This window comes from Trichogramma pretiosum, unplaced genomic scaffold, assembly GCF_000599845.2.
Source record: "Trichogramma pretiosum strain Unisexual culture from Peru unplaced genomic scaffold, Tpre_2.0 scaffold4, whole genome shotgun sequence".
NCBI classification, from domain to species: Eukaryota; Metazoa; Arthropoda; class Insecta; order Hymenoptera; family Trichogrammatidae; genus Trichogramma; species Trichogramma pretiosum.
The window spans coordinates 271,851-295,920 of record NW_019641688.1 but is presented as its reverse complement, the minus strand read 5'-3'; the positions used below and the strand labels follow the sequence as shown (position 1 = coordinate 295,920).

At 44.4% G+C, this 24,070-nt stretch overlaps 1 protein-coding gene across 3 annotated transcripts in view; it reads left to right on the top strand.

Moving 5' to 3' along the window:
- Positions 1–24,070, top strand: part of LOC106656298 (protein kibra) — a 72,176-nt gene that overhangs the window by 38,791 nt on the left and 9,315 nt on the right. The window lies entirely within an intron of this gene.

Genomic DNA, 24,070 nt, shown 5'->3' with positions numbered 1-24,070 from the left:
GTAATTTTTCCTGCGTACTGCGTATACGATGCAGACGTGCAAAATAAATGTACTACGCACAAATCAACCGGCGTGCTAGGTTATTCTGGCTTATCACTATTGCCGTCGCGTAATCTCGTGGCGATTTTATCGGCCGATAATGCGCGTGCATCTGTATATGTTTATGTGTGAGTGGGTGAGCACGAGTGTGTCTGTGTGTGAGCTTGACTTGGGTGTGCGGTGCATTTATGACAGTCGAGATCGGAATGCGGCATTGTCAATTTTAAACTCGGTGGAGGGAATGTTGAATTTTTTTTCTGTCTCTTTTTTTTGACGAGTTCGTTACGCGATCTCACAAGAGTGCAAAAGCAATAACAAAAATCGTCGAAGGTTATCGAGACCAAAAGAGCGAGCTGTACGTATATAATACGAGTTCGCTTATATATATCCACGGTGGCGCGTCAAAAACGATCGTTCGCCTTTTAATATTACCTCTCTTGATAGATTAAAAAACTGCAAATGGCCATATCCGTGTGAAAAGTATTTATATGGCCGCCACAAAGGTGTGCGTGCATAAACGTTGTATGTTTATGGTATGACTAGTTGGGAGTAAAAGACAGAGAGAAAGAGAGAGAGAGAGAGAGAGAGAGACGAAACATTCAACCGAGAAAATAATCTTACGGTCCCCGAGAATTCCGGGAATTTCGTTCGTCGAGAGAAGAATCTTTGGCTTGACTTGGACATTTTTGAGATACCTACTGCTCTTTTGCGTTCACAAGATATAGAGATATAGATAGAGAGCTATACGGAGGCGATCTGCAATATGTGTGTGTGTGTGTCTGCTGCATAAGCACTTACACATACGTGTACGTAGACGCATGTGTGCAGTGCACACACGAGCGCGATCGCAAGCGAGAGAAAGAGAGATGAAAGCGGAATGTTAATTGCCCGTTTATTTTTACTCGACGAGCCATACAGCTATGTGTGCATAGTAGTAGTCGTAGTAGTAGTAGTCGTAGTAGTAGTCATCGTCGTCGTCGTCGTAGTAGTACTTGTAGTAATAGTAGTAGTATAAGAGAGAGAGCCAAGGGAAAGAGCAAGAGAGATATCTTCTATATAATGCCTACATTATATTCTCTGGTCAGCTCGCGAGCAGTAGCAGCACGCGGATCTGCAATGCTGCTGCGTTTATGAAGCTCCTCCGGACACGGCATATATACGGTGCATTTATTTATACTGTTAAAGGTATATGCACGTGTGTGCTTCAATACCTACGCATCGTAACGTTGACTCGTGTGCAGGATCGCTACTGACTTTGCGCGCGCGCGTGCCTCCTGCGCCTCTCTTTCGTGTGCATTATATGTATTCGTGTACAGTTATGCGTTATAACCCCGCGCATTCGCAGCGGTGTGTCTTAAGCCGCTCGAAGGTGGGAGGATAAGCTCGAGTATTATTTTTGCGCGAATCTCAGGTACGCGGACCATCGTCGACTCTGCGCAGTATTCGAAAGTTTAACGACGCATTATCGCGTGAACCTTATAAAACCACGCATCTAAGTGATTCTAGCTTACGAATATTTTATTTTAATGCGCCCGAGAAAATACTGTGCGCGCCACGCGACGAAAACACACGTATCTTTCATTTTATGAACCATCTAGTCGAGAGTATTAATTATTATACGTGTGTACCCACGTGCAGCTATACGCCGCGCTGATAATTGAGCTTGCAATATGACTAAACTTTATTACAAATACGCTGCAGGTGTCTACGATATGTATTCGCATACCTGCGCACGACGATATCGATCTAAATCTTCGGCTTATAACGTTATGATATTTGCGTTATTTCTCTCTTTCGCTCTTATTTTATATAATGCGCCGGTCGAGAGCGAGCCCATCGCGAACGCTCTCGAGATATATATAATAATAAAACTGCGACGTTATTACACGACGTTTAATAACGAGCAAATTATAAGCCGACTTATCTGCATGCGTCGCGGAGTAGTGTGCGTGATGCCTGCAGTGGTGGTGCGCTGGTGCAGCAGCAGGCTATATACGCAGGAAAAAAATGATAATAATAATTTTTTAACGATGTCCTTATGAGAAAATTCTTCGCGCGCTGAGTCATACGTCGGATTTTTCGACGCAAACGAGATGTTTATTGCAAATTACGCGCGCGCGAGCCCGTCGTAACCATATACACACAGGAATACGTGCTACACTACTCGTGTATAAAAATTTGAACAAAATATTTTCGTGCGAAAATGTATACAAGAGTGGCGTAATTGTATGTTAAAGCCAATACTCGAAACGGCCATTTAAATGTATATAGTTTCAGCGTGTAGTAAAATGTCAAAAATATACACGTATCATGCACGTTTGTATAATTATTGAGAATCGCGAGGCCAAGGATGACAAGGGTGTCTGGCTCGAGTCTCGTCCACGCTGCACGTAATTCGCAAGATCGAACGCGTGAAAAAGTGAGAAAAATGTATGCGGCATAAAATTCCGCGCCCGTACTGCAGCGTATCGTGTCGGGCACCAGTGCTTATAAGGAGCAGTTGTGTGCTGTGCTGCACCGATACTCGGTCTATAAAGATTCTGAGTCATTTGGTAGAATGAAAAAAATGTTTTTTTCATTAGCATAATCGTGAAAAAGCTACGCAAGCCGCATTATTTATTTATAAAGATGTATAGATATATATATTTTTTACTTTACCCCGAATAGCGAGCGAGAAAGAGAGAGAACAAAAAGCGATAAAAGCTCGAAGCAGCGAATTCCGAGGGGTAATCTATAAAATCTCGAGCTCGCGCGCGCGCGGGCCCGTCAACGATGAAAATAAAATCCTCTTTAAACTGTGACCAAAAGAAAGCATCGCGAGACGCCTATACGCTCGCAAAGTTGGTATATATACAAAATGGCATTAGCTACCGGTCAAAATCTCTCTCTCAAAAATGAAGAATAAAAATGAAAAAGAAGACGACGACGACGACGATGAACGCAAAAAACGAATGAAAAAGTCGAGGTAAAAAAGCGTATCTTTTGAAAGAAGCATGAGAGATGGGTCACGATCTTCGCGGTATATCTAATGTATAAAAGCTGAGGGGGAAAAAAAAGAAGAAAATAAAAAAAAAGAAATAAGGACACAGGCCCAAGAGTCAGGCACCGAGGCACAGGTAGGGAGAGAGAGAGAGAGCAGTGGACCGTCTTTGAAATCATGGTGACTTGTGGTATATAAGCGCGGCGCATATACACTGCTGTATAGCAGCAACAGCACGCGAGTTTTCTGCCATGAGGGAGATTGGAATGTTTCTCGTTCGCTCGTCTCTCTCTCTTTCTCTCTCGCTCTTTCATACTCTTTAAAAGCAGATTGCGCAGAATCATTCTCTGTTTCTCTCTCTCTCTCTCATTCTCCCAACCGGTCGACCCCCTTGCGATTCTTCTCTTTCTCTTTCTTTCTCTTTCTTCACCTCCTTATAATACTATATGCATCCCTTTCAATGTAGTGACTACTGGAATTACGCTCGTATATATATATGCCTACGTTGGTATCTTACACACTGCGCGCGAGAGGCCGTTGAATCTGTTTCTTCTCTTGCTGCTTCTCTCTCTCTCTTCTTTCGAGACTTTAGGTTCTTCTTCCGATATATACGTAGCTATATACATGTGTTCCTCGGCAGCGGTGCGCAGCTTATATTATACCTCGACTCATATATATTGAAGGCCGACGTATAGTTATGGACCGAGAGCCGCCGCCGTGGCCGGACTCCGAAGCGGTATTATACTGCGTGCTAAAATCAACGAATACCCGATATACAGACACCTTTATATTGTATTGTTCAATATCAATCAAGAGAGGTTGATAAATTGGACATTTACTTTTTTTTTCTTCCTCCCCCTCGATTTTTCGCATAACGATTAATTTACTTCGATGCAAGCCTGTGCACGATAATTTTTACGTACTCGCTGGCTGCATACATCCATACACGGCACGTACGTTTCTTTTCAAGTCACAAGAAATTCTGCAGTGCAGCTGGAATCGTTAGCCTTTTGATGGATGATATACAAAAGAGGATAGAAAACTTGCGCAAAACACGCAAACTGCTTGTAATACTTCAAAGTATTCATTATAAGAACGTCGCGTACGCAGGAATACATACATGTGTGCACGTATATGAAGTACATGTGCGAATGGGAAAATTATTTTGAAGTCACCATATGTACGCGAGCACGCGGTGCAGCGGGCAGGGAAGACAGACGGGGGAGAGAAGAAAGAAAAAGAAAGGAGAGATAATGATTATCTCGTTGAAATACTGTCGTAGCGCACGAGCGTGAAGTTATACGCTGCAGTGCTATGTGTATGTGCGCACACACGTATAGACACACACTCAAACCCATAAGCGCAATTTACAAAATAAAACTTCAACTGCGCGCGCGGATTCCAAGAAGATTGAATACGCGAAATAATTCCCTGTACATAACCGAAAGTATGCGTGCCGTTGGTACGTCCGCGTGGTAGTAGTATATACGTATATTCGCGCGGCGCGAGCTTACGCCATTACGTCGTCCGTGGTTGGAAGTCAAATCTCACTTCTTGGCTCTGCGGTGCAGTGCATCAGCGGCAGCGGCATCGGCATCAGCATCGGTGTGCCTCGGATCGAGTATATAAATATAATAAATACACTGTGCAGCAACGAAGGCTGCTGATGCTTTATGGCCATCGTCTAAGTCAACACGTGTGGCGTGCTGATGGAAAAATATGAGGAAATCATAATTTTTCAGCCGGCTCGAGGAGGAGGATGAAAAAACAACAGGGGGAGAGAAAAGAGTGATTATGCCGATGATTCGAAGGCCATGGAAGTTGGTGTGAAGTTATAAACTTCGCGCGCGAGAATGCCTATATACTCCGCGTATACGACCTCAAGTTATTTGAAAACAACTCGTGCGTATAGATATATATAAAGCTCCCCAGCCGTCTTTATACATATGACTTTTCGCATTCTTTCAACTTCAGAATCTCTCTTCTCGGCTTCTCGCTCTCTTTTGCTCTTTTTTTCCAAGTCTCGTTTTTCGACTCTTCGCGCTTCGCGAGATGGAACAATGTTAACGACCTGTGCTGCTCACTCATATACACACACAAACAAGCGAGCTGCAGGGCAATGCATCAGAATTCGTACAACACTTCTCATTCTGTATTGGCTTTACAGCATCATTTTCGCGCTCGTCGAAAGAGATATGCATAATAAAAAATGTCGAGCTGCGGAATGGCAATCAATAGAAGATACGACTTTGTTTCTCGCTGAAATTCGAGCGCGCGAATACTTTGCATAATGAGATTCCAAAGCAGAGAAAAGAGAGAAAGAGAGAGAAAGACGACAAGAAAAATTAAACCCGTGTTGGCTTGCAGATTCGTTGATACGGATTTCGTCATTCGAATTGAATGTGTCGCGCGCGCGCGTACGAGTCCACCGTGTGCCGTGCGTGGGCGTTAATTTATATTAGCTGGCTTTCGTCCGAGCTATGCGCGTGTTTACGTTCAAAACGAATGAATGAACGAATGCAAGAATGTTTTTTTTTCGACTTCTAACAAGCGCCAGAGAGATATCGGTGTCTCGACCTCGGAATTTTCGAAAATACATATTCAGGCACGAACGAGGTTATCGGTTATAAATTCGCCGAGCGGCGCAGGCTTCAACACCGTAACGTACACTGCAATCGTTAACTTTATCGAAAACACACGTGCGGCTGAACTCATTTCTCCCGCTAATTAAGTGCAGTTCCTTGAATGCACCACGAGATGAAAATTCGAAAAATTGCGCTCGTCGTATACGGGTTTATTTCTGCGCTCTGTTTATAAAACTCCATTATAAGCTCGAAAAACTTACATCTGTATCTACGTAAAGTAATGCTTCAAGTTCCTCGAAAGCAATATTTATCATCGATGATCGTAAGTAGCTAATGAAGATGGCAAGAAAAACATTTACAGAAGTCGTATACGGGCGCTTTGACGGTAATATTCAGATAATAATTGTAAAGAAGAAAAACTGTTATACAGAAATCCATACGATATATTCCGATTTCTTTGTCTGTCTCAGTCCAGAAGGACTACAATTGTGAATGGATTATTATTCTAGTTTAAAAGCTTCATACCCATATATATATGCACACACATTTGATCCACAAAACGATGCGATAAAGAATCTCTATGTCTGGGTGCATATATATTATTTACTTTCGAAGAACAATCGGCATTGTTTAAATTCTCAAGAACGATCCTCTCAACATTGAAAAATTCGTCTTGGCCGCATATATATAATCGACTTATATATACACACGTATGAGTATAATATGCTTATAGATTAGATAATGAAACATGATATTAATATCGTTTATTACTATCGATTGGTTTATGGTAGCAGTTTTTAGTGCACTGAATCCTCTAGTCGATAAAGAAAAAATATGCTTCGTACGATGTAAAAACTAAAAGTTCAATTTAAATGAAAACGTAAACCTTTTCCGTGCGGGGTTTAATTCATTAAAGTGTTGTGGTTCTCCAACGTCCTCAGAATATTCTAAATAACCATCGATTGGTTCATGTAGCTTACTAGCTTCGATGTAAATATCAGTACAAATACTATAACCAATCGTAACTTTAGACCTTAGATTAACACCATACTTATTTCCTAATTGTCATGCAGAGCTGAATTGAGGCAATTGTAAACTTCAAAACTGTGCTTTAATTTATACAATTGTTTTGACTTTACCACTTGCAGACTCTACTATTAAAAGTATTCGCCATCTAGTGGCGAAAGTTGGCTTCAATTCTGATCGAATTTTCTTGAATTTTTTAAGAATTTTTAATCAAAATATTTGAATTTAAGTAAAAAAATTTAAATCATTATTGTTCATTTTTTCATTAAAAATAATTTATATAATTACAATTTCATACATTTTTTGTAAAGTAGCAAGCACTAAATCAGGAATCGACATCAACTAAAGCTAATTGATGTCAAACTTAGTTGATTGCCGATTAAAAGCTATGATAAGCGCGGTCTAATTCATTAAACTTTAATTTACCTCTTGAGCGACTCGAAACAGTAAATCCTGCGCATCGCTATTGACGGATTGATGGCCCCATCGGTCGCACAAGTAATTTATATACGAAATAAAAATAGCCCCGATGAATCGAATTCGGGTCGAAAATTAATTTCATTACAATTTGTGCTCGAGCGAATTATATGTATATAGATTCTCAATCAGATCCAATGGCTCGTTAAATGATTTTCGTCTCTTTAGTCACCTATAACCGTCGTAAATCATCTCGTTATCTCCGACTCGGAGAAATGCACGCACGATGTCAATGTGCGCGCGAGCTATAAGCATCGAAAAATCTTTCCCTGCCGCCGCCGTCGTCGTCGTCGTCGTCCTCGGGCGCGAGACGAGTCATCGGCCATATTTCATTTACGCGTCTTTTAATGCCCAGCGTTTGGAAAGGGTACATCCATATACATACTTGTACGTACAGCACGTGCATAATATAAGCTGTCTTGACGCTCAGTCAGGAGAGCAGGAAGTACTTTATAAGAAAATCGAAGGGTAATTATTTACTTCGAATATGTCTCGAGGCGCAAGGCGTTCGTTCCTTCGTACTTATACGAATATATCCTATACACAGCACGCGCTAATCCCATGGGAACGAATCCTTTTTTCACTTGGCTCTGTGTTAAACTCCGTGAGTATGTGTGCGCGTAATAATGTCTACCTGCTGGTGTGTATGCGTGCGCGCGCGATAACACCCGCGGTATATACATCCGGCGCCCGTCGTTGGCTTCCGGTTCACCTGCCTCCCGCGCGAGCTGCTGCTGCTGCTGCACGCGTATACGTGTGTGTCTGTTCTATTCTTCTCCTCGTCTTCTTCATTTCTTTGAAGGTTACTTCAGCGATCAGCTGGTGCTATTATACGCACGGGTGCGGTGGCGGCTTCGGCAAAATCTGGAAATCCGATTTCCTCCCGATTGTTCTTTATGACCATTGATGAATTTGATTGACGCTTGAGTCCGTGGGATGAGTTTTTTTTTTGTCGAAACTCGATCTCATTGTGCGCTGTGCACCTTTGATTTTACAATGAATCCTTTGCATACGGAACAAAAATGAATAAATTTATTATAATGTGCTCCTTATACAATTTTTTGACATTTGTGTTTTCTTTATGTTTCAGGTGAGCAATCGAATCCGCCTCCTACTCCCCATACGATCATTTAGAAATTCTTTGAAATGTTCAAACCCGATCCTTTTACGTAAGTTTATTATCGTCGATTAAGAGTGCAATAACACCTCGACCGGCTAATTTTACAAGGTTGAGATATTCAAGAAGCAGCAGCAGACACAGCAAAGAGAGAGAGAGAGAGAGAGAGAGCGAGCGAGAAGAAAGAAAAGTCGACGATTTAATCTAATTAAGCAAACGATGCATATATTTTATACGCATGTTTGTGCTGCGAGCTCGAGCTTTAATATACCAATACATGCACGACTGCGCACGCTGCACAAAAAAAAGAACGTACTCGAGCATGTATAGCAAGAAGTAAGCAGATGCAATTCAAGAATCTCGTTATCACGTGTGTATCTATTCGACTCTCTTCGCTCTCTCTCTCTCTCTCTCTCTCTCGCTCTTACTCTCTCGGTCGATGTAGTTTCTACGGCTTGTTTATCTCTGCGCCGTAGTTCGTAATATGCCTGCGCTGCAGTTGTAGTTTCCATTGCAGGATCTCGACTCGGTGTGTATAAAGTATAAGCCCGGAGCAACGGCAGCAGGCAGGCAAGCGCGCAGCACTTGATGTGCACGTGCTGCGAGCTCGTCCGTATACGTATGTATACTTGCGCCGAGCTGCGCTGTATATATTTGAAAAATAATCGCGCAAATTTAACCTCGAGAGATGCTTATTACGCGCGTAAATGCCATGTTTGATCGCATGTACGTATACGTATACATACAATATATGTGTGTGTATGTATACGCTGTATACGAGGGAAAGAAACAAACAATTTTCTATATAAACGTATACGTGCATCAGCAGCAGCAGCATCAGCAGCAGCGGTGCAGTATGTATGCAGCCGCAACGCTCGAAAATGTTTTACCGAGAATTTCGCGTTGCAGCAACACAGCACGTTAATCTCGCGCTTGCGAGCGAGCGAGCGGCAAGGCATTTTGACGATCGAATTCATACAAATTCCAGACGCGCGCGCCGAGCTGTACCGCACTGCAACAGGCGCGAAGAAAAAAATCGACTCGGCCGCTCGCGCGCTCATGCTCGTGCCTCCTATATATACACTATATCCGCGCGCGCGCGTTCGGCAACAGGTTTACTTATCTCTCGCTGCTGCTGCTGCTGCTGCTGTGGCTGGCCAGGCCGGGCGCGAGTCGCGTCATTTGGCTCTCGCGAGCGTGCGCAGTTTTGCCTTTTTAAAAAATCGACTAAACTCGACGTAAGACAGAGAAAGAGAGAGAGAGAGACTTTCCCGGAAGGCTATTTTCTCGACGCGGGGATACATAAGCTCGCATTGGACTGGCAGCAACGCGAACGCGACGACGACGACGACTTTGAGCCAAAGCTTTCCGCGAAGTAATTTTTTCCCCGACAGGACTAATAAGAATTTAACGTAACTGATTTAATGCAATCGATTGCCGCTAAAACTATTTGGGCATCGCGCACGGGAATGATCTTTTTTTCTTACACGCGAAACTTCCAAGCGTCTTCTCTTAAGCTGGCTCTATATTGATCCGATTCTGATGGCATCGGTTGGACGGCAAATCGTAGAAATAAATTTCATTCATTTTTCCAATTTTTCCAAGTTCATATAGAATATTTTTAATTTTGCGGCAATCCCTTTATACGGTGCATCATCAAGAGTGTTAAAATTTTCGATTCACTCACGTTCCGAGTAACATTAACGAAAATAAAAAAAAAAGCCTTCGTCTGTCTGGCCGTTCCGCAAAACGATCGAGGAATATCACCCTGACCAAATCGAATACAGATGCACACATACACACATATAAGGCACACTTCGAAGACAGACGATCAATCCGTCAGTTCGTCAAATTCTTTCTTCTCAATTTCGAGTACGTGCGGAGCGTAAGTGTTGCGCCTTCGGCGCGGGCACCACACATTATGTACCTCTCGAAATATAATACATCCCCTACATTTACAGAGGAGCAGAGATAAAGCATACATATACCTGTATAGAAGTACACCCATCTATCGAAGGAAAGAAGGACAGAAATATATATAGAAAGATTTGCACGCGCGGACACAAATATAAGGGCCCGGGAGGGACGTGTGTGCGCGAGCGAGCCACGTGCGTCCGAAGAATTTTTATAAACACCGAAGGCCCTTAACGTATACGTGTGTGCACCTCATGCTATATCGCCACAGGTCCCTGTCTCTCTCTCTCATTCTCTGTCTCTTTCTCTTTGTTTGGCAGCTGCTGCGTGTAGTGTGTAGTGTGTAGTGTGCGACTATGCGCGCGAGAAAAAATTCCTTTAAAAAAGATGAGAGAGTATAAATGGAGAAGAGACTCGATGCTTAGGATGTATACTATATACGCGCGCATAGTATTCTCGCATTCAGCGCGACTTACACATACATATAGCCAGGCTAAATTTTCTGTATATTTATGTTATGTGCTGTATCGCTCGACGCTCTACCGAGTAAATTCAATTTTTTAGCTTCTTTCGAGTCATGAATATTCATTTTATTGTTCGATATCGTGAGATTTTCGGGCCTGCTGCCTTCCAACAACAATAATTATATGGCATATATACACACGCGCGTGATCCTTCGTAGATTAACATCCAGGAGAGAGAATTCTTACGGCTAACAGGCATGCGAGTATTCGTCATAGAATATTTCTCGTCTGCCACATACAACTACACGTCCTCGACGAAAAAAAAAGAAAAAAAAGGAAGAAAAAAAAATTCGTCAAAGCGAAAAGCCAAAGCGAATACAAAAAAAAACGAAGAAGTAAAACTACAACACAAGAAACGTTGCAATACGCGCGTGCACGAGATAATTTTTATTCATCTTATTGTTCGGACGAAAGCCACAAGAGAGGATATCATTTTGTGCAGCTTGTGCACGATGCGTGCGCGCAATAGAATCGCGCGAAAATTCAGTGGTGAATTTCTCACGACGTTTGCGCGCATCAATTCCCTTTTTGCGGTCTGTGAAAAGTTTTACACACGCACGCACGCAAAAGCACGCATCGATCCATCATATTCGCTCGTGTTTGCGCGTATCTTTAAGAAAACTACTTTTTTAAATTTAAAATGGATAAAATCGGAGCACCAGTATCTACCCTTATCGCTTAGAATTACCGCTTGGAAAACGAAAAAAGCTAAGAAACCCGAGGTGATATCAGAGGCTTCTCTCTCGTGAAGAAAGTAGCGAGTAAGCGGGCGAAAGAAGAAGAAGAAGCAGCGGATCGTTGCCGCGTGCGCGTAAATAAACTGCATCCCGCAAGCGCAGCAGCAGCATCCACACGCGCGTTTCACAGTAGCCGCTTGCCCGCTCGCGTATGTGTGTCTGTGTGTGTGCGTGTACAATGCACTGCACGATGCACAGAGGCAACAGCATCTCGCTCAGGCAGGTCCATTCGAAAGAAAGAAGAAGAAAGAAGAAGACGACGAGGAAGAGATAAAAAGAAGAACAAGAACGACGAGAAAGAGAGAGAGAGAGAAAGATGCTACTGCGAGAGCAGCGAAGAGAGAGAGAGAAAGCTGCAGTTGCGAATGCAAGCGTACGAAATGGACGCATCTACACACAGAGCTCGCGCGATGTAATATTATAAAGTCTGACGGCCAGCATGAAATTCGATCGTCACTTACTTATATAGTACTCTTTTTACTTCATTTTTTTTGCCTATTTTTCGGAACGTGTATGTAGATAACTACAAAGGTCGAAAATATATTTTGAGATTTGCTCCGTTTCACGCGTCCTGCAAATTTTTGTGCTATAACGACGAAACTGTCGATTGCGATTTTCAAGAAATGATATTTAGGCTTATCGTAATTTTTTTGTTCGTTTGATCACCTTGAATAAAATTTCAACATTGACATAGGAAGAAGTGTGGATGATTTTGACGTAGAAAAAAATCTAAATCTCGTATCCAGGATACATAAAACGTTCATTGCGTATATAATACATGTGAGTAAGAAAGAGAGAGAGAGATAGAAATACTCTTGGTTGGCGCGCGCGAGCACGCGTCCTCATACCATGGCAGATGCTTGAGTTCTTCGCTGCTGCTGCTGCTGCACACGGGTCAAAAACCGGATCTCTTCTTTCTCTCTCTCTCTCTCTTTTGCTACACACATACACGTACACACACTCTCTTACACACTAGCATCGCAGCAACAGCCTCCTCTTCTTTTTCGCTCTCCGGCCTTTCCTTTCGCGAATACCTGTCAGCATCGAGTAACGCTCGCGAAGCGAGCCGCTGCCGCCGCCGTGCAATACTCTCTGGCCGGCGTAAAGCGCATTTCTAGAACTCCGGCCAACTTACGACGCCTGACGAGCTGTGTATAGTATACGTGGTGGATTTTTCAGAAAATCTTTGGGATTCTCGCACCATGGTGATCGTCGCGCTTCCATGATCTTTTTAACGTAAAATAATGTGTAATACAATTTTGTTGATACAGACGATAAGTACCATCAAAGGAATGTTTAGTGATAATTAAATAGTCTTTATAATTCTTCTAAATCTTTTGCCTACCACACTGTAAAAAAAATTAACTTGTCGTAAGCCCATGATTATCCTATACTTCGAACCTGTACAAGTCGAATGTACGATCAGCAAAAATTCTCGTCCAAGGACGTCTGCATTGTAGCTTCTGAATTTGGGATTCCAATGGGTTCCCTACTATACAAAAGCATAAACTTTGTGCGGATATTTCGAAAATCTGTACTTTATCGTTTGTACACTCGATTCGATCGAGTCAACGATAGCCAAATTTATCGAAAAATCTGCAGCCGCGCGCCGAGCTCGCAATGTAACGCTGTGCATGTTTACGCGATCGTTTGCTCGGTTAGCGCGCACACACACACACACACACACACACACACACACACACACACACCCAGGCAGCTTGTTTCACCCCGCATCATGAAGAAAAGGCCATCGCACATTCCTCAGAGGCTGCGAGCGCGCACGCGGGCAAAAGGGCCGAAGCACGACCTTCGCTTCTGGGCCCCCGGTTACATTATAAATATTTTTTTTCCTTTTTTTTCGCTTCTCTACTCTATGCGGGCCCGCGCGCGTGCTCCAAAATATATACACGAGCTGTGTATACACTATTCACCCATATATAGTAGTAGCTATATATGTGTTGTATATATATATATATATATATTCGTATGGCTTTTTTTTACTTCTCTCATTTGGTGTGTATATGTGTGTGTGTGTGTGTGTGTGTGTGTGTGTGTGTGTGCCCCAGCCAGGCCCCGGCAAATTTTGTTCTTGTTGCGAAACTGTCACGCACGGAATTCGGTAGCCACGGGCCAAGAAAAGAGCCAGAGAGAGAGAGAGAGAGAAAGGGAGCTACTCGGCTTCTCTCGCTCGCATATACATATTAACGTAGACCCGACTGAGGTACCCTAATATACACGCAGACTCCTTTGATTATATCGATCTGTGCCTGGTGCTGCTACTCCTTCGTCTTCTTCTTTTATTTTTTTTTTTGTTGCCGCAGGCCCTCTATGTATAAAAATTTTTTGTTGCTCTTTTATTTTACCGACTGCTACTACCTCTTTGCCTCGATGTGTTTTTATACACATAAAAATTCAGCACGTCCGTCTGTGCTCATGTGTGAATACGTGTCTGAGTGCATAGCAATTCTATACACACACAATCGAATGTAAATTTTCATCTATTAGCCATTCCTTGCCATCTTGGGCTTGCTGGTAAAAATTAACATATTACACGATTTATGTATATAATGCGTATTCTCTACTACACATAGCGCACGCGTCGCTGCCTCCATTCAATTCTCGCGCGCGAGCGAGCAGGCGCGCAATTGCTTAAAATCGGGTTAACCTTGAATATTAAAACACTGTGTAAATACCGCGGGTGTGCGTTGCAAAAGTCGATCGACGTCCCAGCTACTACGGCCATTGTCATCGATTTTATGTTTATTATTATCGTACGTAATTTTTTCTTTCCTTTCACACAGGGCTAAAGAAAAATGCGAGCGCGAACTGGTACACACACCCCCGTATTTACGCGTATAGCAACAAGTGCACGCGGTATTATTATTCTCAGAAAACAATGAGTTGGCTCGCTTCGCGCGCGCGCAGGTGTCGCAATTTTAACGATCGATAATAATTACACGCTCGATTGTGTATTACATGTGTATTATAATATTTAGTGCGAGAATTCAGTGTCGTTGAGCAATGGGAAAGAAATGCGCGTCGTGGGTATGTGCGCGGAGCTGTATAACGACGACGGCAAACCGCAGCAACCGATGATTGCTCTCATCGACGGCGTTAATTATACACAAAAATGTATCACCGGAAGTTCTGTATGAATCCTTGTAAGTATGCGTGTGCGTATATGAGACAGACTCATGCACACAACACCACAGAGAGAGCCGAGGAAGAAAGACTCCGACGAAGCAATAAAAAGATGCGAACACTCAGGGGCTCGCGAAGTGTGTATGTGTGGATGTGCGTGCGTGCTCTCAAGATCTCTGTGTGTGTATATTAGAGCGGCGAGTAGAAAGAATTCGATAGAAGTATCAGCGAGTTATTTACGAGAACGCGTGGGTGCGAAAAAAAAGGAAATAAGCGAAGAAAGTCACGAGCCAGGAAGAGACCCAAAGAGAGAGAGAGAACAAGATACATGGCCTATAATATATTCTACGATGATGAGGCTGTGTGTGTGTGTCGCGGTGGTGGCGGCGGCGTTCGGTTTCTTTAGAAAATTGGAAACTAATTATTTGTCTTCTTTTAGCAAAAGAGAGGCTCGAGTAAGAGGTAGGGAGAGACCGCCGCGAAGCGCCGCCGCCACCGAGTCAAAATGGAGAATCGCGAAGTGGAAATTTGGGCAGAAATGAAACAGCAAAAAAAACACACATACACACACATACACACACAGAACCACAATTGGACATTTAAAGGATTTCGAGCAATCCGTTTTGACTCTCGCTTTCGCGCGCGGGCACGCTCTCTGCAAATTGTGGCTTAAAGCGAACGTTTACATGTATATTTACGTTCCGCAGAAACGCGAAGGACAAAAGGCGCAGCAGCAACAGCATCGAGGGATATTTCTTTCCTTTTTTTTGTTGCGATCGTTTTCAATGAAAATATCTGAAATTCCTTCGAGGAGAGCAGCAACAGCAGCAGCTCGGGGCCCCGAGAGCATCGAGCGCGCAGGAAATTCATAAATATAATATGAACGCTCGCGTCGACGCGTCGGAGGCCCTTAACGATCTCGCGCACTATTATATATATACTACACCTCTTGGTGCTATGTGCACTGCATTGCATTGCAGGCAGGCCGAGAGAGGTGCGCGTCTATGTATTAAGAGTACAGCTGCTGCTGATGCTATTCCTACCCTCTTTCGCTCTTCATTATCATCATCTTTGAGCGCGCGCGCGAACGCCAGCCACGATGCAGCGCGCGCGATGGTCGCCCCGCGTAATCAAGGTTTTATAATGGCAGGGAAAACGCATCATCCTAATTATATATCAAGTCGCGAGCGCCGGCGCGCACATTCCATCACGCTTGTACGTGTGTGAGTGTATACCTTTTTCTGCATAGAGTCGAGGTGCATTCCTCGTACACCTCAACTTATTTACTATACGTACCCCCCTCCGCTACGTATAAGAAAGGGTCTCTTCTCTCTCTTTTTCTTATCGCTCGCTCTCTGCGAGCCTATACGCGGGTATCGGACGCGCTCGCGAGCCAGCACCACTCGTATCCATATACGTACGATAGATATATAATATGGTATAAGAATGAGAAAGAGCTGAGCCCATCATATTGGCGCAAATGTTACACGACTGTATAGCACAGGTTATAAACCCCTATGTATATTAAGGAGCTGCGTGCATACACACACACGTTAGGATATGCTGGCCTGATGCGCTCAGCTCGTGGTGTATATCAAAAGCTGTAGTATACGTAGTATAGAGAGAAAGAGAGATAGAGAGGGGCTCTTGCACGGAGCAGCTCGTGAGCCTCATGCTGCTGCTGCACCGTCTGGTGGAGGGCTTATGTGTATACAGGTATACATACTATGATATACGTATACGCGCGGCCAAGTCGCTCTCTCTCTCTCGCTCTCTCTCTCTCTCTCTCTCTTCTCGTGCTGCAGGAGCAAAAAAGATAAAGAGAGAGAGAGAGAGAGATAAATATGCGGGAGGGGCCGGAATTCCTCACTTGGCTGCATTCCAATCCTGATGCTGGTGCCGTCGCTGTATATATATATATATACCTATATACGTTGCTGCTGCTGCTGCAGCCGTGAGCCACCATATACTCTACACGCACGGCGAATATTATACTCTGAGCCTGCAAACGCGCATGCGTCGTGGTACGCTGCTGCTGCAGTCGCCGTGTGTGCATTTTGCGCGCGAGAATGCATTCTCTCTCGCAGAATCGCGCGCGCGCGCGAAACGCGGCTTCTCTCTCTCTCTCTCTCTCTCTCTCGCTCTCTCTCGCTCTTCGCGCGGACTCTCTTATAAGCTTTATAAGGTGTACTACACTGCAAGCGCGTATGTGTGTGCAATATATCCTTGATACGAGTTTATGCGTTTATATGCGTATGTGCGCGCGTTTATACGATGCGACTGCACGCGGTCAATTAATTCGTTTTACGACTGATAAAGCGATGACGACGAAGACCATGATGATGATGATGATGATGACCGCGAAGATCGAGCGACCCGCGTGAGCATGGGCTTTAATCGGGCCCGAGGAATTATCCCGCGAGCATTGCGTACCCGCGTAATTACCACTATTAGGCTTATTTCAGTATAAATGTGTATGGGGTATATTATGTGATTTCGGCAATCAAAGTTACGGTAATTGTCGGAGCGAGCAAGAGCAAAGGAGACGCGCTTCCGTACACACACGCATGTAAAAGATTTTTATTTTCGTTTCATTGCCGATTTTCTGTACGATATAGGAAGATCGGTACGCCGCATTTAATATGGCTATTTTCATATATTCGACGGAATCGGATTGTTGGAGATCGGCACGCGCGGAGTGAGGATTTATTTATAATAATTAATTACATTCATCGTGGTTGATTCATACTATTTTTTTTTTAATTTATTTTCTGGCCAGGCGCGATCTACGATCTATCGACACGTGAGCCAAAATAAAAATCTTTATTTCAAAAATCATGGTAATATTTCCGATCGTCATCATCGCGAGCGCATAATCACGCACTTTATATTCACGACTTCTCTCTTATGCTCGTAAGCGATGATCACAAGTTGCTTGCAGTTGTTCGGTTATTATTGGCGAATATTCCCCAATAGTTTACGATTCAATAAATAATAATATTTAGCAACGGCTCGAGCTTGAACACAAACACTTTCGTACTTGTATGCAAAGAAATTGAATAGTTTCTCGTTAGCAATAAAAAAAGGAACTATAATCCGAAATTCTGCCTTAATATTTCCCACGTAGTAAAGCGAAGTAGCTGGAGCCAGACAAAGAGGCCTAAGATTCAACGAGCACAGCCAATCTTTCTCTCTCTCTCTCTCTAAGAGAAAGAAGGCAGGTGAATGAAATAAATGAATCCAAGAGGCAACTGGCGCCTAGTACTCCTTTCCTCGAGACTCATGGCTCATTCGCGCTCGCTCGCGAGTCTGGGCTCCGCCGTATATAGGTAGCTGATCCTGCCTTTCTTTCTTTCTCTTTCTCTCTCTCTCTCTTTTCGCTCCGTCTCGAGCTTATTTGGCCCAAACCTATGCATATACGTTTATAATTGCTTACAACTCCGGCCCAGGCTTTTATTGAGCAGCGTGAATGTATCGAGAGAAGAACTGGGGGAAGAAACTCCTAAAATTCTCGAGTATAGAATTTGTATCTTAGCGTACGTTTATGTAACCCCTCGATATGGTAATAAACTTGGCACTATACTTACTGCCCGTTGGAAGCTTAGATTATAAAAGCTCTCTTACATCTTGGACATTTGTTACAATACTTACGAAATTTACAGTTTCGATTATAACAACTCTAAATAAAGTCAATGTCAATAAAAGGCAAATTGGAAAAAAAGTTCAGTGTCAAGTATATTTCTACGATACATATTGCGTCCACGAATACGTTTGATGTTTGACGAAAAAGAAAGAAGAAGAAGAAAAAGAAGAAGAAGAAGCAGATGGAAAAAGCAAAGAAAGACAAAGAAAATGTGTGCTCGCTCGCCAAAATCCAACGAGGAATGTTCAGCTTCTTTCTTCCTGCTAAGATACATATTCTTCGGAGCTTTGAGCTTCGAGCATCACCAGAGGCAGCAGTTCATATCGATGGTCGCGAATATTTCTTGCGTATATAGTGTATACCCACATGCACATACATCGACACACACACTCACACAAATTATACACCTGAGTGTGTGAGTATACACCACTATAGCTCGAGCTCTCGAGCGGTGCGCGCGCGCGGACCCACAGAAATTCCAACAAGGCCGGGACATAATGTGCGACTCAAGGTCGGGGCTCTACCTACCTACCTACCTACCTACCTACCTACCTATAAGTATCGAGTCTCTCTCGCTGCGTATACGAGACTGTGTGTGTTAGTGCGTGTGTATTTAGACAGTGGCTCGAGCCCAACTCATATTATATATATACGCAGGTGCGCGCATATTACGTTCGCCGCATACAACGCTCGATTCCCCGTTCTCTTGCTACACATAATAGCGAATCTATTTCGTACACCCCTATACACACACTCGCACACGTACACATGAATGCCGGTGTATGCGTTTACGTAGGCGCATGTATATACGTTTGTGTATGTAAGGCGCCGTGAGCTGCTCTCCGACAGAAACAGCAGCAGCAGCAGCGGCGCAGGTGGGTGACGAAATCGATGCCGATTATATATAGCCCCGGCATTTAAATCTAGAAATTCCTTCTCCGCGCGCGGTGAGCTTTTGTCTCTCTTTCGAGAGCCGTATAGTGGTTTAAGGTACGGCAGTCGGAGCGGTGTGCGAGCGAGCGCCCGAGTGATATGGATTAATTGCGAAGATTTATGGGGCCAAATACCGCGCTGCGCGGGGAGATCGAATAAAATATAATTGGATATAGATCGATGATCGTTTTTTAGGGGGGGGGGGGGNTTGGGAGGGGGGGGGGGGTTGCCGCAGCATGTAGTTTTTGTTCTCACTTCTTTTGACACGATCCAAATGTATACATTATCGTTGTACGCAGGAGAGTATGTATCGCGAGACGTTTCATTACTCGCGTATACAGTACGTTTACTGACTTATTTGACAGCAACAGGTGTATAAAATATTTATAGAAGCGTTGTATTAATCATCATAGAAATAAGGTGCTAAACATACAAGCGTAAGTCTCGACGTAATTGAAAGTCATATTCGAAAATAACAAAATTCCAAAATTTTCATCTCGAAGTAAGCTCCGTCATCAGCATCAGCAGCAGTACCAGCGGCTCAGCAGGTTATTTTACACGTATATATATTCGAGCGTGTATACGTGCTGCTTATATACCATACGGCCCTGAATCTTTGCGCTCCGTCTCCCGAGATACCCCTTGCGGCCCGCCTTTTTGCTCCACTCTATATTATATACGTATATACACGAGCTGCAGCGTCAGCAGCAGCAGCACGCAGAGATAGAGAAAGAGAGAAAGAGTCGAGGCGCGCTCCGATCTCATTCGGCTCGTACGTAGTACACTCCGCGTATATATATATACAGCTTTTGCACCCGCAGATCTGCAAGAGAGGGAGAGAGCGAGAAAAGTATAAACAGACCTTCATTTCTCTCTGTCTCTCTCTTTCTTTCTTTCTCCGGCTATCCTGCGTGCTTCTGCATATTCGGACGACGACGACGACTATACGGCCTCGCGCGCGCCAGCCAGCCAGCGAGTGTATATAAGAGAGCTCAACATCCTTCTCTCTTCCTTCCTTGGCCGAGCTCTGCGCTTCTATATAGGTATACAAATATACGTACGTACACACAAATGCTGGACTCTGCCGCGCGTATTATAGAAAGAAAGAGAAAGACGACGACAATGTGCTTGCTGGCTCGCTTCTTTCTCTCTTTCTTTCTCTTCTCCGAGCATACTATACAAGGGAGAGAATGCGAAAAGAAGCTCAGGACGAAAAGGAGCAGAGAAGGAGAGAGCGAGAGAAAGAGAGGAGGTGTTGGAGGGGAAGAAAGAAGGAATCGAGCAGCGAGCCAGAGCAAGCATGATCGGCAAAGAAAGAACGAGAGAGAATGAGAGAGAGAAGTGAAAAAAGGGAAAAAGGGGGCTCCCTTAAAAATTGAGGGAGAGAGAGAGAGAGAGCCTGATGGCGATGTGCCGTGGCTGCTGCTGCCGTGGCTCTTCTCTCTTTCTCGCTCTCGCTCACTGCGGCGATTCGCAGTGCAGAGTGTATATAAGCAGCATACATATACTCGCCATACCATATAATGCCGTGGCGAGTATATCTATAGCGAGCGACCGGCCGAGAGATCCAGAGAGAGAGAGAAAGAGCAGAGGCAGGAGGGGATCGGAATTTCGGGCCCGCGGTCGGACGATCAGTCCAGTCGAGGCCTTCCTCCAGCGAAGATGAGGTGATCCTCACTTCTACTCCTCGCCTTCTCTCTCCGGCTCTCAGTCTCAGTCTCGACGTTTTCATAGTAGTATACACACGCGCGCGCGTTCTCCTGCAGCAGCGGCATATAATATATACCTGCGCGGTATATACCTGTGCTCGCGCGCGTATAGTCGTATAGAGGCGCACTCGGACGATCGGTCGCGAGTCGCGCTGTCGGTATATCTATATACACATTTGTGTGCAGTCATAGAAGAAGGAGCGCAACTACTAGCGCGAGTTCGACGGGGGGTAAGAGAGCAGCATCAGTAGCGGCAGTGAAGCCGGCGCGCGCGCATACACACACACACACACACGCTCGTGGTTGCCCGCCCCCGCGAGTTCGTCCGATTGCTGATTATGGACCGGCAGTACACGCTCTGCGTACTGGTACCGGCTCATCAGTACCACAATTACGTCGACGGTTACTCGCACAGCACGACGACGACCAGCACCAGCAGCAGTAGCAGCAGTACCAATCAAAACAACAATGCCAATGCCAAAACCAACGCCAAGAACAGTAGCAGCAGCAGTAGTAGCAGCACGACGACGACGAAGCGCACCAAGGCTTCGGCGGTCGGCAATCTGCAGTGGTATCCGCAGCCACAGAGGATCGTCGACCAGTGCTACGAGCCCATTCGCTGCGACTATCGGCAGTTTTTGCTGCAACAGCAACAGATTCGTCTGCAGCAACAGCAGCAACAAGCACAGCAGCAGCAACAACAACAACAACAACAACACAAACAGAATGGTCAACAGCAGCAGCTGCAGTTACCGTACTACAGACAACAAAATGGACAGAATCAGATGCAGTTGCAGCCTGCGGTGGCTGCTGTGCAACAGCAACAGCAGCAACAAAAACAACAACAACAACAGAAGCAACAACAGCAACAACAACAACAAGTACAGCAACAAGTACAACAACAACAACAACAACAGCAGCAGCAGCAACAGCAGCAACAACAACAGCAACAACAGAACAACAGAATCATTCAGCAGTTGCAGCTGCAGCGTCAGAGGCACCAGATGCACCAGATGCAGTGCCAGGAGCAGATCTACGAGAACGTCGGCTCGCGCTTTCAGATGCGCATGTGCTATCAGAACGATTACGAGAACGAGAGCGAGATTCAGCGCTTTTATTGGGAGCAGTGCTACAGCGGCGACGACAGGGATGCGACTGCCTACTACTATTGCGAATATGTAAGGCTCCCAATTTGCCCCATTTCTCAGTTTAGTTTGTGTTTTTGATCGTGTGCATAAGTATTTTCTCACTGTGTGTGATAAAAATGAGAAAGAAAAGAAAAAGGAGTTCGTTACAGTGTGGTTTTTTGTATAAGTAAAGTAATTGCTGTGTGGTATCAAGTCGTTGACGACGACAAAGAAAATGTGTGCATTTTTGTTACGATACCCTAGGTTATTTATAACAGTGTGCCGCGGTCGGGGTGACTACTCTACTACCATTTTATACTCTTGAAAGATGTATACACGCAGTGGAGGGATGCAGGTAGTGCCGCATCGTGCTTACAGTGACGACGATCTCCCGGTGATCTAAGCGATCTTTTTGCGCGCATATACACACGCATCACGCACATTTATTATATTCCACAGGGAGAGAGAGAGAGAGAGAGAGAGAGAGAGAGAGAGAGAGAGAGAGAGAGAGGACGCTTGGAATGTGGCGGTGGCTGCGATTCGTGCACACGCGCGCGTAAGAGAGAGAAAGAGCATCGTAGCATTATAACGCGTCTGGATTCTTTTCTCTCTCTCGCTCGCTCTTTGGGTTATATACTTACATGCCTCTCTCTCTCTCTCTTGCTCTTTCTCTCGCAAGTGAGCGAACGAGCGCGCGGGCAAGCCGAGCTCGCTTATATGCCGCTGCTGTTGCTGCTGATGCTTTATACGCGAGAGAGCGAATAGCAGCAGCAGCGAGCGGCGAGTTTGAGGAATTTTAATTTTTTTACCTTCCACATCCGATCGAGAGTGTACACATGCACACACACACACGTGCACACGAACGCACATACGCAGCACCGTGGAGCGAGATTAATTTTTCTCCCCTTTTTTGTTGTTGGTTTTTTCTCTCTCTTTCTCTTCTTACTTTGAGTATTTTACCGGTGGGGTTATAAACTGCTGCGAGCGCGAGTATTCGTCACTTTTCTTTCTTCGTACCGTGGATTTTTGGATGAATTAAATTGACTCTCCAAAATTCAATCTCAATCGAATCGTTATTCGAGACAGAAAAATCGAGAAAATCGGACTGCTCGACGATTGGCCGGACGAGAAAGAGAGCACAGCGCGGCGAGCAGGTTGCACCGCAAAAACGTCGCGTGGCGAACCGCACCACACACGCTTACACACACACGCATGCTGCACGTTATAAACACGATACCAGTGAGCACACGCAGTCGTAGTATTGGTATATAAAGTAATAGTGGAACGACTCGTGTGCGAAACTCGTATTCGTGTGTGTGTATGTGTGTGTACATCTAATGCGACGCGCACGGATCACACGCGATATTTTTGCTGCACACACGATCTCGAATGTCTCTCGTATATGCACAACATCGTTCGAAACGATCGTCGCGTTGGACTGTTTTTTTATTTTTATTTTTCTCGAGGATTACAAATAATATATCCTCGATACACTTAGAAATTCCAAAGTATATTATGCTAACGAGCTTTCGCGTATGAATATGTAAACGACCGAAAAATATTTTTCCTCGCTTCATTCCGCGACGCGATGAATCTTGTCTCGTATCGCGCCGCGCGTTAATGAACACGCAAAAAGCGTTTAAATACGCTTAAATTACATTACTGGCATGAATTATAACGAGCGCGAAAGGCTACTCGCATTTTTCGCGACTAGATGAGCGTGAAACGGACATGTCGTATGTTAAAAAAAAAAAATTATGGTCAAGTCTGGTACGCAGACGTAATAGTATTTGTCCCGCAATGTTTCTTTGCATTTGCGAATACCGCAGTAATATACATTAATTATGTATTCTTTGTGTAGTACTCGCCAAAACTCTTGTAGCTCGTGTCTATGTGCGTAGTACGCGCCACGCGTTAAAAACGCTGACTTGATTGATATTTTTCGAACGAATTTTGCGTCGAGTGCTCTCCTCGTGGGCCGTACAATATATAATCGATTGAAATTTTAGTTTTAAAGCTCCGCAATACACGTGTCGACTCGAGTGTGTTGTTTGATGAACTCGTAATGAATTCAAGTATACGCAAGTGTCAAACTTCTTCAATTCCGACAACTGATCG